Here is a 12,963-nt window from a genome sequence, read left to right as displayed (position 1 = left end):
ATCATGATGAGGGAAAAAAGTATGTATATTTTCTTTACTACCTTTACTGACAACTTCTGACAATTTCTTCCTCCTTATTACATGATCTGTCTTCATCTGTAATCTCAGTACCTTCTTCCTTATCCCATGATTCAACTTCATCTGTACTTTTTCCTGTTTGAGGGATCATTTCACAGGCTCATTTCCCCTCTTATGAATCATTGATAGGAAGGTGAGTCACTGGATTGAAAACTTGTGCATCTTAAGATGGTTACATGAGATGTGCTTAACGAAGCTACTTCATACCTGGCTAATCTTACAGTGGACAGGTGCTTGGTTCGTTCTTGGCCAATTACTGTATAAGGTCTTGAAATACTTCTGAGTTTTCAACTTTACTTAATTTTCATGATGCATTTTCTTCAGGTCAATGGATACTGTCTTATTGATACTGGGAGAGTATTTGGCTTTAGGGTAAGTTTGGACAAGCTGTACTGCTAGAAGCCCCACATTGTCTTTTCTTTTGTAGCATATCTTACTTTGGACTTTCATTCCGGTAATACTGTAGCTTGTGGGGGTCTCTGCTGAGAATAATATACAGCTGCGGTCAACTGTCCATCCTGTTTCTTTTTTTAAAACTTGAAGTTAGTATCACTCTGTCTGGAGTGTACTTAATACATACTTCTTAACTTGAATATTACTTCTGCTCCCAGTAGGTTGACTTGGACATTTAGGTGAAATCAAAAACTTAATTGGTACCTGTAGTTGCTCAGATCCTATCTTCATTAGTACAGGCTTACTTTCTTGTAAGTTCGCTTCACTTTCTTCAAGTCCAGTCACTGTTAAACTTTATTAGATAATAGATTGTTTGGTACCTCCTCTTCATCATAGGCTAGTTCACTTTGCTCCGCTCTTCATTAAACATTCACACTGCTGACCAGTGGGTAAAGTCATTGCTTCATTTCTCTTTGCTTCATCCTTGTCTTGATGAATTGTGGTCAGCAGTATAAAGTGGGAGGTACAAGGGAGTGCCTACATCCTATGCTTGGGTTCTTCTCTGTTCTTCCTGCCATTTTTTGTATTTGTCACAATCCCTTTTCATGTGACCTCTTTTTCTGCAGAAAAAACATAGCCCCCATTCCTTCATTTTATTTGCATCTAAAGGAATCCTTCTCTTGCTGTTTTCAGTAGGATCTCTGCATCTTGTCTTGTCTTGTACCACATGCACTATTATTTTCTGTGCTGCGGTCTTTCCTCTCTGTCTGTTATTTTTCTCTCGCTCTCTGTCTTCTATACTTTCCACTACTTGAAGTACAGCGGGAACTTCCATTGTTCCTGCTTATGGTTCTATTGGATATGATTGTCCACATACTTTCAATAATCGAGTCTTACACTTCTTTTCACGTTGCGGATCTGTCATGAGGAAATCTTCTTCAGGTGTTTGTGTAGACTTGTCATGGTATTGCTTTAGGTTTTGCTCGATGTTAGGTGCTGCTGGAGTGAGATTCCCTTTTTTCTTTGCTGTTTCAATTGTGGTTTCTATGTCGTTCGTCGCCTATATAATTTGGTTATTCTTGTTATGGGGGTCTGGCGCAAACAAAGCCACTATATCTTGCATACCGGACAATGTTCAGGGTCTGTGTTGCTCTCGAGTTCCTTCCAAGTGTCTTGCTTCATCAACAACACATTGGTCTTGGGTAGGACATATTGGAGGCACTTCATCTTGTGGTGGTTCTGGTGTGCCCGTGCTTATTGCTGTCATATCAGCTAGAGCTTTCTCTGACGCTGCCATTAGCTCTGGTTGCAATCTCTTGCTTTCTGATATTGTCAGATGTAGCTGTTATCTCTATATCTCAGATTATCAATTCAAATAGTCCTAAAAAAATGCAATGAGCTTCTAAGCTATAACTCATAACGTGACTTTGCGATCATCTGAAACATCCTTTAGCAGCACACAGCTAAACAAACCATAGCTATCATCTGTACAATATATCCTAAATAAATTTCTTTCTGCTCAAAAATGTCTAATTTTTCTAAACCTTGAACATTAACTTTATAAACTTTTACTTTCTATTTGGTCAACCATTCTTTAATAAAACATTAATCCTATACGTACTTTACATTTTCTATAATTAAAACATTTTCCTTATTCTGCATTCCTGTCATAAATCTGCATTATCTGTGCTATAAATAAAAGAATGCAAAAAGTGACATACCTTCCTTATCTGTGGTCGTGCATTCACGTATTAAATATGATGTGCACAGCCTCAAAAACTTTTAAGAATTTCTTATCTTATATCAACAGCTTGGCTGTTGATGTGACTTAGTCACTCCCCCCCCTCTCTTTCTGCTAGCCGCTTCTTATAGTCAATTTCTTTAGCAGCATTTGGAGGAGACAGACTACCACTTGCTCGCAGGTCTATTTATTTATTTATTTATTTATTTATTAACAGTTTCTTATATAGCGCAGCATATTCCGTTGCGCTTTACAATTGGAACATTATGCAATTGCGTTCTAATAGAGGTACCTTTCTTATACATATAGAGTACTGCCAGATAAACATACATTAAAACCTTTGTCAAAGACTGTTTACGTTGTTTAAAACAACTATTACTTTTAATTGTGTATAATGCTTGTTCTAAGTATCCTTTCTCATGGATTTCAATTTCCTATTGCATAGGCTGTGTCTTACTTCCCCTCACTGAGTTTGTGCACAGTCATGTTGGGTGGAATTCTATGTAACGCATGTATCGCTGTACATCTGGGTGTCTTGCTGGTGGAATAAATGCATCATGGTGAAGGTGTATTTGGAGCATACTTATCTGATGCTATTAACAACTAGCACCCCTGATCAAAATCTGCCACATTTTAATCGGGGCCAGTCTACTCATAACTGACATCCCTCATCATGGGCTTGGAGTCCATTCTCTACTGTGACTTTCCCCCTGCCTGTGTCCCCCCCCCTTTGGCGTTTGCCATGGACACACACAGGGTGCTCTGCGACCCATGAGGTGTCTGTGGTCTGGATAATTCAACTGACCACCGGTGTAGTGATCGAATCAGGTCAGCAACACATGAGGCGCCTCTTGTCTGGATACTTAGCCCGGAGCCAAGGCAGCCCCACAGGTGCCGCCAACCCTTCCATCCCGACCACCGATTCTGGACAAATCAACAGAGGCAACCCATCGGGTAACATCACCCTTTTGGTTGCAGCCATGGGATATTGATCAGCAATGCATGAGGCGTCTCTCATCCAGATACCTAGCACGGAGCCAAGGCAGCCCACCCGGTGCGACCACTCCCCACTTGCTGCTGACTCTCAGGGCCAAAAACCTGCTTTCTTTGGAATATGGCCAGTATTCCTCTTAAAGCTTGGTACCTTCCTTATCCTTCATGATTTGCAGGGTTCTTCCGAACCGTCTAGTTGCCTACTTGTAGGGGTTCTTTCGAACTGTCTGGTTGCCTACTAGTGTTGTGGTGAGCACAAACTTGCTGTTCTTGGTGAGGACACATACCGCTTTTGCGTTCTGGTAGTCACAGTGTCGGGACACATACTGGTTTTGCGCTCCGGTAGTCGCAGTGTCAATCTGATATATTCTTTACTGTGCACAGTTCAAGGACGGCAACTATTCCGGGGTCTGCCACCCCCCACTAATGTACTTTGGTTAACTGTAGCTGGTGTTGCTGATATGATAAAAAGCTAGTGTCTACGTGAGTAGCTATTCTGCCTCTAAAGCTCCTTTTTCCCCTTGCTTTGGTGGTATATCTATTAAGAATTCTCCCTAAGTAGTGTCTTCTGTTTTCAATATGTATTGTGGATTTTGTAAGTGTGTTTGTTCTGGCTAACATTACCCAGCAATATGTACGGTTGGTGCAATGAAATCTAAACAAACATATCATTAATTACGTAGTGCCTATACACTTATAAGTTCCTTCTAACTAGCATTAATTACTGTGTTTCCTTTGATCTAGCAATACTTTATAAACTATATCTAGCAGTCACATTTAAAACTTTTTAAACATCAAAACATTGCATGTACACTCTCCACAAGTTACTGTTAAACATCCCAATCACCACCTCCCCATACAATATCACCAATCATTACTTTAAAATGTAAACACATATTGCATCTTGCATATGAGAGGTGATACTGGAAAAATGCCATAACTTGGCACTATTGCAATACAAATTTTTTTTTAGTTACTTATAACCCCATCTGCACAGCACAGGTAAGGATACTGAATGAGGAAGTGTGACAATAGGTTTGAAGAAACATTTTAAGCATACACGCAAACATAAAACAGCAGATTCCAAACACATTGGGTTCTTTTTGGAATACCTGCTTATCCGGACCCACTGAACGCTCCCAGAGATCCCAAGGAGGAACCGAATAGAGTAAGAAGATGCAAATGCATAGCTTTCACTTACTCACCATGGATTTGGATTTCAGTTTGTCCTCGGCATCCCAAGAGATGATCTGTCAGTGGCTTCCAGATGTTGAGGTTTCCCGGCCGATGTCACCAGTTGTGAGTGTAGTTTTGAGAGCTGAACTACTTGATTCGATGTATCTGGAATCAGCAGTAGCTTACGTTACAAGATAAAGCAAGCAGACAAACAGACAACCATGGTTGGAGAACAAATCTGACAGACAACGATGTAGTTACACATCATAACACTGCGTACACCACTCTGGAAAACAGTACGAGAGCTAGCTTTACTTATAGGGGTCTGAAAAGGTTAGTCACCATGAGTCAGCTTTATGCATGTGCACAAACAACTTGTTTGTGCCCCCCAATACTGACTGGACATATAGATAAGACAAACATATGACATTATGATGCATATTCTTGTTGTGTTCCTCACCTGCCATGTTCATCAACATCTTCTATCTTGTTATCTTCAGACTGTCCAAGGTCTTCATCCTTGATAGTACTTTATCTTCTCTATTCCAGACTGTATGGTGAATAACATGTTTTTCTGAAACTTCAATCTTATGTAACTCTTAAAATCACTCTTAAAGTGACATACACATAGATAGAGCATTTAATAATCTAATTAAGCATTCCACGCTAACACTTGTGTGGCTTGATTAACTCTGTGTATTCAAAACATGTATTCCCATTCCACCGAGATCAAGGGTTTACCCTATTTGCAGTTTCTGCATGTTTTTAGAAGCAATACTGATATTGAGGAGACTAATAAACAGCTTGAACTAATGATGGGAAAATTTATTGGAAGAGGGTATCCTGAAAAGGAATTGGTGACAGCAAAAAAAAAAGCTTTGTCTCATACACGGGAGTACCTTTTAGCTACAAAATCCCCCCATAAAAAAAGGATAAATTCCCTTTGGGAAACAAATAAACTGTTAAAAGAAAGGCTACAAAAGTGAAAGCTCATGAATTTTGGCACATTATTACATCAATCCCTGAACTTAAATATTTAAAGATACCAACCTTGAGCCCAGCTACAGAAGAGGCAGAATTATTAAAAATGATATTGTTCATACTGTCATCGCATGTTATGATAAGAACACACAAATGGCAAAAACTTTCCTCTGCCGTAAGAAGGGGTATTATAAATGCTTAGGCTGTACTACATGTTCATACATGTGTATGGGGGAGTTTATTTTGGATCTCCATTCTGGCAAGAAATTCCCTATTAAGTGGTCTTTTACCTGTAATTCTACCTTTGTAGTGTATGTGATTTTCAGCCAATGTGGTTTATACTACATTGGTAAAACTGAGTGTCAGTTTAAAATTCATATGGACTGATAGCGATCTGACATTTGGTCAGCTTTATAGACTGGTGTGAGCGAGCAGCTAGTTGCTAGAAATTTTTTTGTCTGTTGCCACACACCAGCAACTTTAAAATACAGTATAATTGATCATGTTCCATTATCAGTCAGTGGAGGGGACAGAGCAAAAAAATTACTACAGTTGGAGTCCAGATGGATCCACCATCTAGATACAATATCCGCCATGGCCTCAACAAGTCTTTTGGATTCATTAATATCTTATAATTAATTTCTTATAATAAAATTAGACTTGTTATGTTATACTTGTATTTTCAGATTTAATGTTAAGGTGTTTTCCATTTTTTAGGTTTCTAGCCATTTTTCAATAGCATGTGGTGTAATTTTTATATTTGGTCACTAGATGGTGCTATAGTATTTTGTTTTAGTATTTTTGGTATAAGTGTATGTCCCGTTATTACATGGGATATTCTGACAGTAAGTCTACGATTAATATTTACATGGGTGTCATGTTCTTTTTAAGGGCTACATTCATTATAATTGTTTTCAGTATATATACATGAACAGGGGATCTATACACTGTTTTTATGCACATTTATTAAGGTAATTTTTATGTTTTTTAAGATTAAGTACTTTTAGATTATCTATTTCAATTATATTGTGTTTGCATTGTTTGACATGTGTTTATGGCTATACACTTGCAATTTATATTGCAGAGAGGCAGCTGTTTGTGGTTGCACAATGGTACTCACTGTATTTTGCTTGTTTGCAGTTACTATGTGGCTGTGTCTGATGACATTGCTTCTGGTGCGATGGAGATGCCGCAGCAGGGGGACATGGAGGGCAGTGGACAGCCGACGGGACCTGATTTAATTTATTTTCATTGGGAGATTGGGGTAAGTGGTTCTATATAACACAGTTTATGCATATGTTATGTTATTGATGTTGTCCTGAGGAAGGGGATGCAGTCCCCAAAATGTTGACCTAATAAATTTCCCTGGAATAGGGTTCACTTTGTGATTGATAAGACTCTGAGCACCGCCTCTCTGCTTTCTTTGTTGTGTATATGTATATATATATATATATATATATATATATCGCAATAGGCGGCACTCATGGAGACACAAAGAAGACAATACATTGGTAAGTATGTCAACGTTTCAGAACATTGCAAATATATATAACTTTTTTGTTTTCTATTTTATTTTATGTTTTTCTATTTTAAATTTTCACCTGTTTATGGGTTATATGTTTATGTTATAATTTTATATGAAATTTAAAAAAGGTTATATTTTTTTTGTGTGACTGGTGCACTGCATCATTTTTTTTATACCTAATGTTAAGATGAAATGCTTTACTCAGTTTAAAAGGGATAAATTGTGCATACTGGCACAGTGGATTCTGGCATTTAGACTATTTATTGGTGCTGGAATTATAACACATGTCAGAATCCTAGTGCCAGCACCCTGACTGCTATAATCCCATAGTAAGTAGCAGGGTTGGGTAGAGGCTTAGGGTTAGGTTTAGGCACTAGATGAGGGTTACCGGTAAGGCACTAAGGTGGGAGGGTTAGGTTTAGGGCATGAGGATACGAAGGCTATTTTTAGGCATTAGGAAGGAGTTTATTTATTTTATCCTATTTGTACTAATTATATGTCTATTGTGTGAGGCCCAGTATATTATATATAATAGTATCGGAATAAATACAGGGTACTATAGGTGAATGAGCAGGGACACACCAAAAATGAAACAACATTTTTTTAAAGATTATTTAATTGTATAATTTTGATTTACATAAAATTGAGAGACAGTGTCTGAATTATAAGGTACAAGTTCCTCCATTGCCAATATTACTGTGTTACCACCTATTATACTGTATTATAAATTATCTTTAATCCTGTTGTCAATCATACATCAGTCTAAGGGCCTGATTCAGCAAGGAACACAAGCTAGCAGGCACATGCACCAATCCACTCTGGTAATATTCTAATCAATGTATATGCACTGAGACTGCAGCACTAAAAGCAGACACCCAGAAAAACATAAAGCCGCTCACCTTTGCTGTGATTGACATGTAAACATCGGGAACATCGATTACCACCAAACCTGCATGCAAGCTAAGGGTAGACCTGACCCTGCCGCAGGACTTGAGAGATTCCTGCATGCAGAGAGGCACCTGGCAGTGTGAAGCGCCACTGATATTAATTTATGCACACCTCTGTAATGGTGTGTGTATGTAAAGGGATGCCTGTGTTCGATCGACCACCACCCTGTCACTGCCCTCAAATGGCACTTCCTGTCAGTCAACATTGGAGGTCTCTAAAGAAGGAAGGACTCTCACAAGGCGCTCAAAGGGTCAAATTAAACTAGCAGCTGTGTGGAGAAGTGTCAGGTCTCCCAGTATTCTCAAAGGAGAGAGAGATACAAATAAAATGATACGGCGCTTAAAATAACAATATGGACAATAAACAGTGATCCAGAATTCGATTATTTAATAAGAATGACACATTAAAAACTGGAAACAATCTTTTAAAAAGTAGCCGCTAGATTCAACATACAATCACACATATACCGACAATACAACAATCAGTGAGAATCTGAACAAAGATCATATATTAAAATCCAATGTGCAACTATCTCAATAGGGGTCTCCAAATGGGCCCGATGTAATATCCCAAACTCCAATAGGGCTAGCTAGTGATAATTTGTGTGCCAGCAAAATTAAAAGGTCTGATAATGACCTGTATAGAAAGCTCACCCTTGAGGAGAAGTCCCGCAATAGGAGGTAGGTGATGAGTAGTGCAGACTGTGATATTCCTTATAAATCCAATGGGGAATGTTCCACAGGCGGTCACCAACTCCGATGGTGACTGATATTCGCCCACCTGTAGGTGTAAGTGTGCCTTTGTATGTGCTCACCCTTGAAGAGGAGTCCCGCAATGAGGAGAAAGTTATTAAATGGAGCAAACTGTGATGTTCCTTAAAAATCCTATAAAGATTGCTCCACAGGCGGCCACAGGCTCCGATGGTAGCTGATGCTCACACACCTGTATGGTGTGTAGCGGTGAAGCACAAAGTGGCACGCCATATAAGAATAGGCTCCAGCCAAGTGTCCGAGTATCACCTCGAGTAGGAAGTGGTCAGGCAACTTGGCGTACCGTCTCCGGGCTCCTGCCGGGCATCCGGCTGACATGAAGTAAATGGAGGGTCCGTGAGCAATAGGCAGGGACAGCCTGGGAAGGTGCCACTGTGGGTGATAGGGTCAAATAGTTGAATCCAAGCTGATGAGGTGAGAGAGCAGCAATCCCTGACGTGTTTCCCCATGGCTCTGCCCACGGCTTCGTCAACCTCTGTCGACCTCTGACGTCAACCTCTGATGAAGCCATGGGCGGAGCCACGGGGAAACGCGTCAGGTATTGCTGCTCTCTCACCTCATCAGCTTGGATTCAACTATTTGACCCTATCACCCACATCGGTACCTTCCCAGGCTGTCCCTGCTTATTGCTCACGGACCCTCCATTTACTTCATGTCAGCCAGACGCCCGGCTGGAGTCGGATGCCCGGCGGGAACCCGGAGACTGGTACGCCAAGTTGCCTGACCACTTCCTACTCGAGGTGATACTCGGTCACCTGGCTGGAGCCTATTCTAATACGGTGTGCCACTTTGTGCTTCACCGCTACACACCACACAGGTGTGTGAGCATCAGCTACCATTGGAGCCTGTGGATCAATCTTTATTGGATTTTTAAGGAACATCACAGTTTGCTCCATTTAATAACTTTCTCCTCATTGTGGGACTCCTCTTCAAGGGTGAGCACATACAAAGGCACACTTACACCTACAGGTGGGTGAATATCAGTCACCATCGGAGTTGGTGACTGCCTGTGGAACATTCCCCATTGGATTTATAAGGAATATCACAGTCTGCACTACTCATCACCTACCTCCTATTGCGGGACTTCTCCTCAAGGGTGAGCTTTCTATACAGGTCATTATCAGACCTTTTGATTTTGCCGGCACACAAATTATCACTAGCTAGCCCTATTGGAGTTTGGGATATTACTTCGGGCCCATTTGGAGACCCCTATTGAGATAGTTGCACATTGGATTTTACTATATGATCTTTGTTCAGATTCTCACTGATTGCTGTATTGTCGGTATATGTGTGATTGTATGTTGAATCTAGCTGCTACTTTTTAAAAGATTGTTTCCAGTTTTTAATGTGTAATTCTTATTAAATAATCGAATTCTGGATCACTGTTTATTGTCCATATTGTTATTTTAAGCGCTGTGTCATTATATTTGTAACATTGGAGGTCTCTGCCAGTTCCCTGTGTGCTCTGAGAGATCCCCTACCATACTCAGCAACCTGTTTGCGCAGTTCGCAAACATTGGCACGCACCTAGAGTTCTCTCACTTGTGTTCCTTGCTGAATCAGGCCCTAATTTGTCAGTCTAAGGAACAGGAGTATCACACCTCTATTAGCAGCAGTAGCACTTTCTCAACATCTACTAGTATATAAACATATTTGGGAAAGTGTGATAAAGGATATTTCAAATCCAAAGTGTTTGACAATCTCATATAGAATCTTAGCTCTTTATTTAAGTACTCAGGGAGAGTGATTTTTTAATTCTTTGCTTTGTTACTGAATAAAAAATAGCTAACATCCCTTACACCACTGGTAGTGGCACGATATGGCAGGTGTAATTAGATATATTTGTTTTGGAAATGGACTGATGACCACAGTCTGTATTCATTGGTCCAAGCAAGAGACTTGTTATTAATCACCTATAGTAGATTTTAATTTGCAGAAATTCTACAATAAAAACCTGATTTAGGTCTCTTCTGAATAGCAGATGGTGAGATGTGTCTGCTGCTTGAACTCAGTTTATCATTAATTTGGCCTCTAGTCTGAGGTTATATTAATAGGTGATTTCTGAGTGCAGTAACTATAATAAATATATCCTCTGAGCTTCATCCTCATGGGAGCCTCTTACATCATAGTACTGTATGGTTTTTGCTCCTAACTTGGTGAAACTTTCAAAGTTGTTGCAATTTCCCAGATTGTATGACCTTAAATTCTTAAAATACTGATGGATTTTCCTATATCTGGGCTATTTTGAGCTGCTCTTGGCATATTATGACTTCTACATCATGAAACTATAGTTTTGCACCAATACCCTCTGATAGCACCAGTGATTGGCCTTAGGCATTAACAAGCAAAAAAAGATGATGAACTCATTATGAATTAATTTTTACCACCTCTAACTTTTACTTAAGTTCTAAATGAATTCTACTTGTTGGGATACATTTGTAAAATATATACATTAAAATTATCCTTTTAAAACTAAATTCATACATTGTAATCAACTACATTATTTATAGATGTCTAAGAAACTCATAGTAAGCCTGTGTATCACAATGTCTAATATCACTCTTGCTGTTACTGTATGTAGAACAGGTTATTCTTTTGAAACACTGCCTAGACAATAGTTGACTAATAAATAAAAGGTCCCTGTGGTGACATACCAGGAGGCCAGAGGTCGCTATGATGTAATTTGAATGCAAGGTGTCACCCCAACAAATGTGTAATTAGCATTTTCTATTGTAGTAATTGACTTTAGTTATATTTGCACCTCATTTACAAGACAATGAGCTAGACACGAGAAGCTGCTGTGTTTATATGTCACCTCTCAGTGTAAGAATTCCTTCTGGTCATCCTGGGAACTATGGAGAGAGATGGGGGAGGAATGACTATAAATAGACTGTATCAGGCTAATGATTGCTGATGGAAGAGCTGCTGGTTTAGTTGCTGGTTGGAAAGCTAGATGGATGGAGGAGTAAAAAGAGACAGAAGGTAATTATATTTTACATAAGAATATATTTTGATAAATACACAGACATTTGTAGATATTACATTGCAAGTTACAAAAATGTAGTCCCAAATTCAGGGATCATCTATGTAATATAGCTATATATTCTATATCAGTATTATTGTATCATTTATGTATAATGCATATATATATTCTCTGTCAGTACTATAGTATCATTTATGTATTACCTAAATACTTTCTACCAATACAGAATTTGCATGTGTCTAAAATTTCTAGTTTTTCTTTATAATTGCATCAAAAATTATTCAAATATTTTCATTTTTTATTAGTATAATAAAAATTCATTAGTATCTTCCTTATAACTCTATACATCAGGTTACTATTTATAAAGGGGTATCTAGGTGGAAGCTCAAACATATTTTCTTACATATTACTCTGTATAACAGGTTAATATATATAAATGGGTATTTAGGTGGCAGCTCCATCATACTATCTTAAATATTTCTTTGTATATCAGATTATTATATATAAAGGGGTATCTATGTGGCAGCTTCATCATAGTATATTACTCTGTACATCAGGTTAGTATATATAAATGGGTATTTATGTGGCAGCTCCAGCATAGTATATTACATATTACTCTGTACATCAGGTTAGTAAATATAAAGGGGTATCTAGGTGGCAGCTCCATCATAGTATATTTCATATTACTCTGTGCATCAGGTTAGTATATATCTGAAAGTATCTAGGTGGCATCTCCATCACTGTATATTACATATTACTCTGTGCTCCAGGTTATTATATATAAAGGAGTATATAGGTGGCAGCTCCAACATTATATATTCCAAATTGCTTAGAACATGAGATTACTATCATTTTTTACATGTTTAGCTTGGTTACACTAAAGCAAATTCAATTACTCACAATGTTTTCCATGTGGAAATATCTCTGTATTTTAATGCTAAAAGATATTCAGTTAGTAGCAGGGGCATAACTAGGTACATAAAGGTCCATAGCAAAAGTTTGTAAAGGCCTCTAAGTACCACCCAATGGTGAAAAAGTATATAACATATGTAACTTTGAGAAGTGAAATTGGCCCCCTTTATGTCTGCTCCTATTATCAGCTGCACCCTTTGCATCCATGGCAGTTATTCCCATGATTAGTTATCAATTTCCCAGTGTAAGAAACCAGCAGTTATAGCAGCATGTGATAACCAACAGACTCAGTGTTATGTGCTTAACTCTATGGTTTTCATGTACATTTTACTCCCCAGAGGGTTTTCTCACCTGAGCCAGCATCTGAGTTTCAAGGGTAAACCTCATGTCAAAATTAATCTTCCCCTAGTAGCATAGTTTCCATTATCTTTTGGTATGTACCCTTTGCCCTTACACCCAACAT

At 38.7% G+C, this 12,963-nt stretch overlaps 1 protein-coding gene across 2 annotated transcripts in view; it reads left to right on the top strand.

The window, feature by feature from the left end:
• Positions 1 to 12,963, top strand: part of LOC148522652 (uncharacterized) — a 281,599-nt gene that overhangs the window by 137,559 nt on the left and 131,077 nt on the right. The window lies entirely within an intron of this gene.

This window comes from Taudactylus pleione, unplaced genomic scaffold (genome assembly GCF_031769625.1).
Source record: "Taudactylus pleione unplaced genomic scaffold, aTauple2 ptg000145l, whole genome shotgun sequence".
In the NCBI taxonomy this organism is placed as follows: Eukaryota; Metazoa; Chordata; class Amphibia; order Anura; family Myobatrachidae; genus Taudactylus; species Taudactylus pleione.
This window is presented reverse-complemented; position numbering and strand designations above follow the sequence as displayed.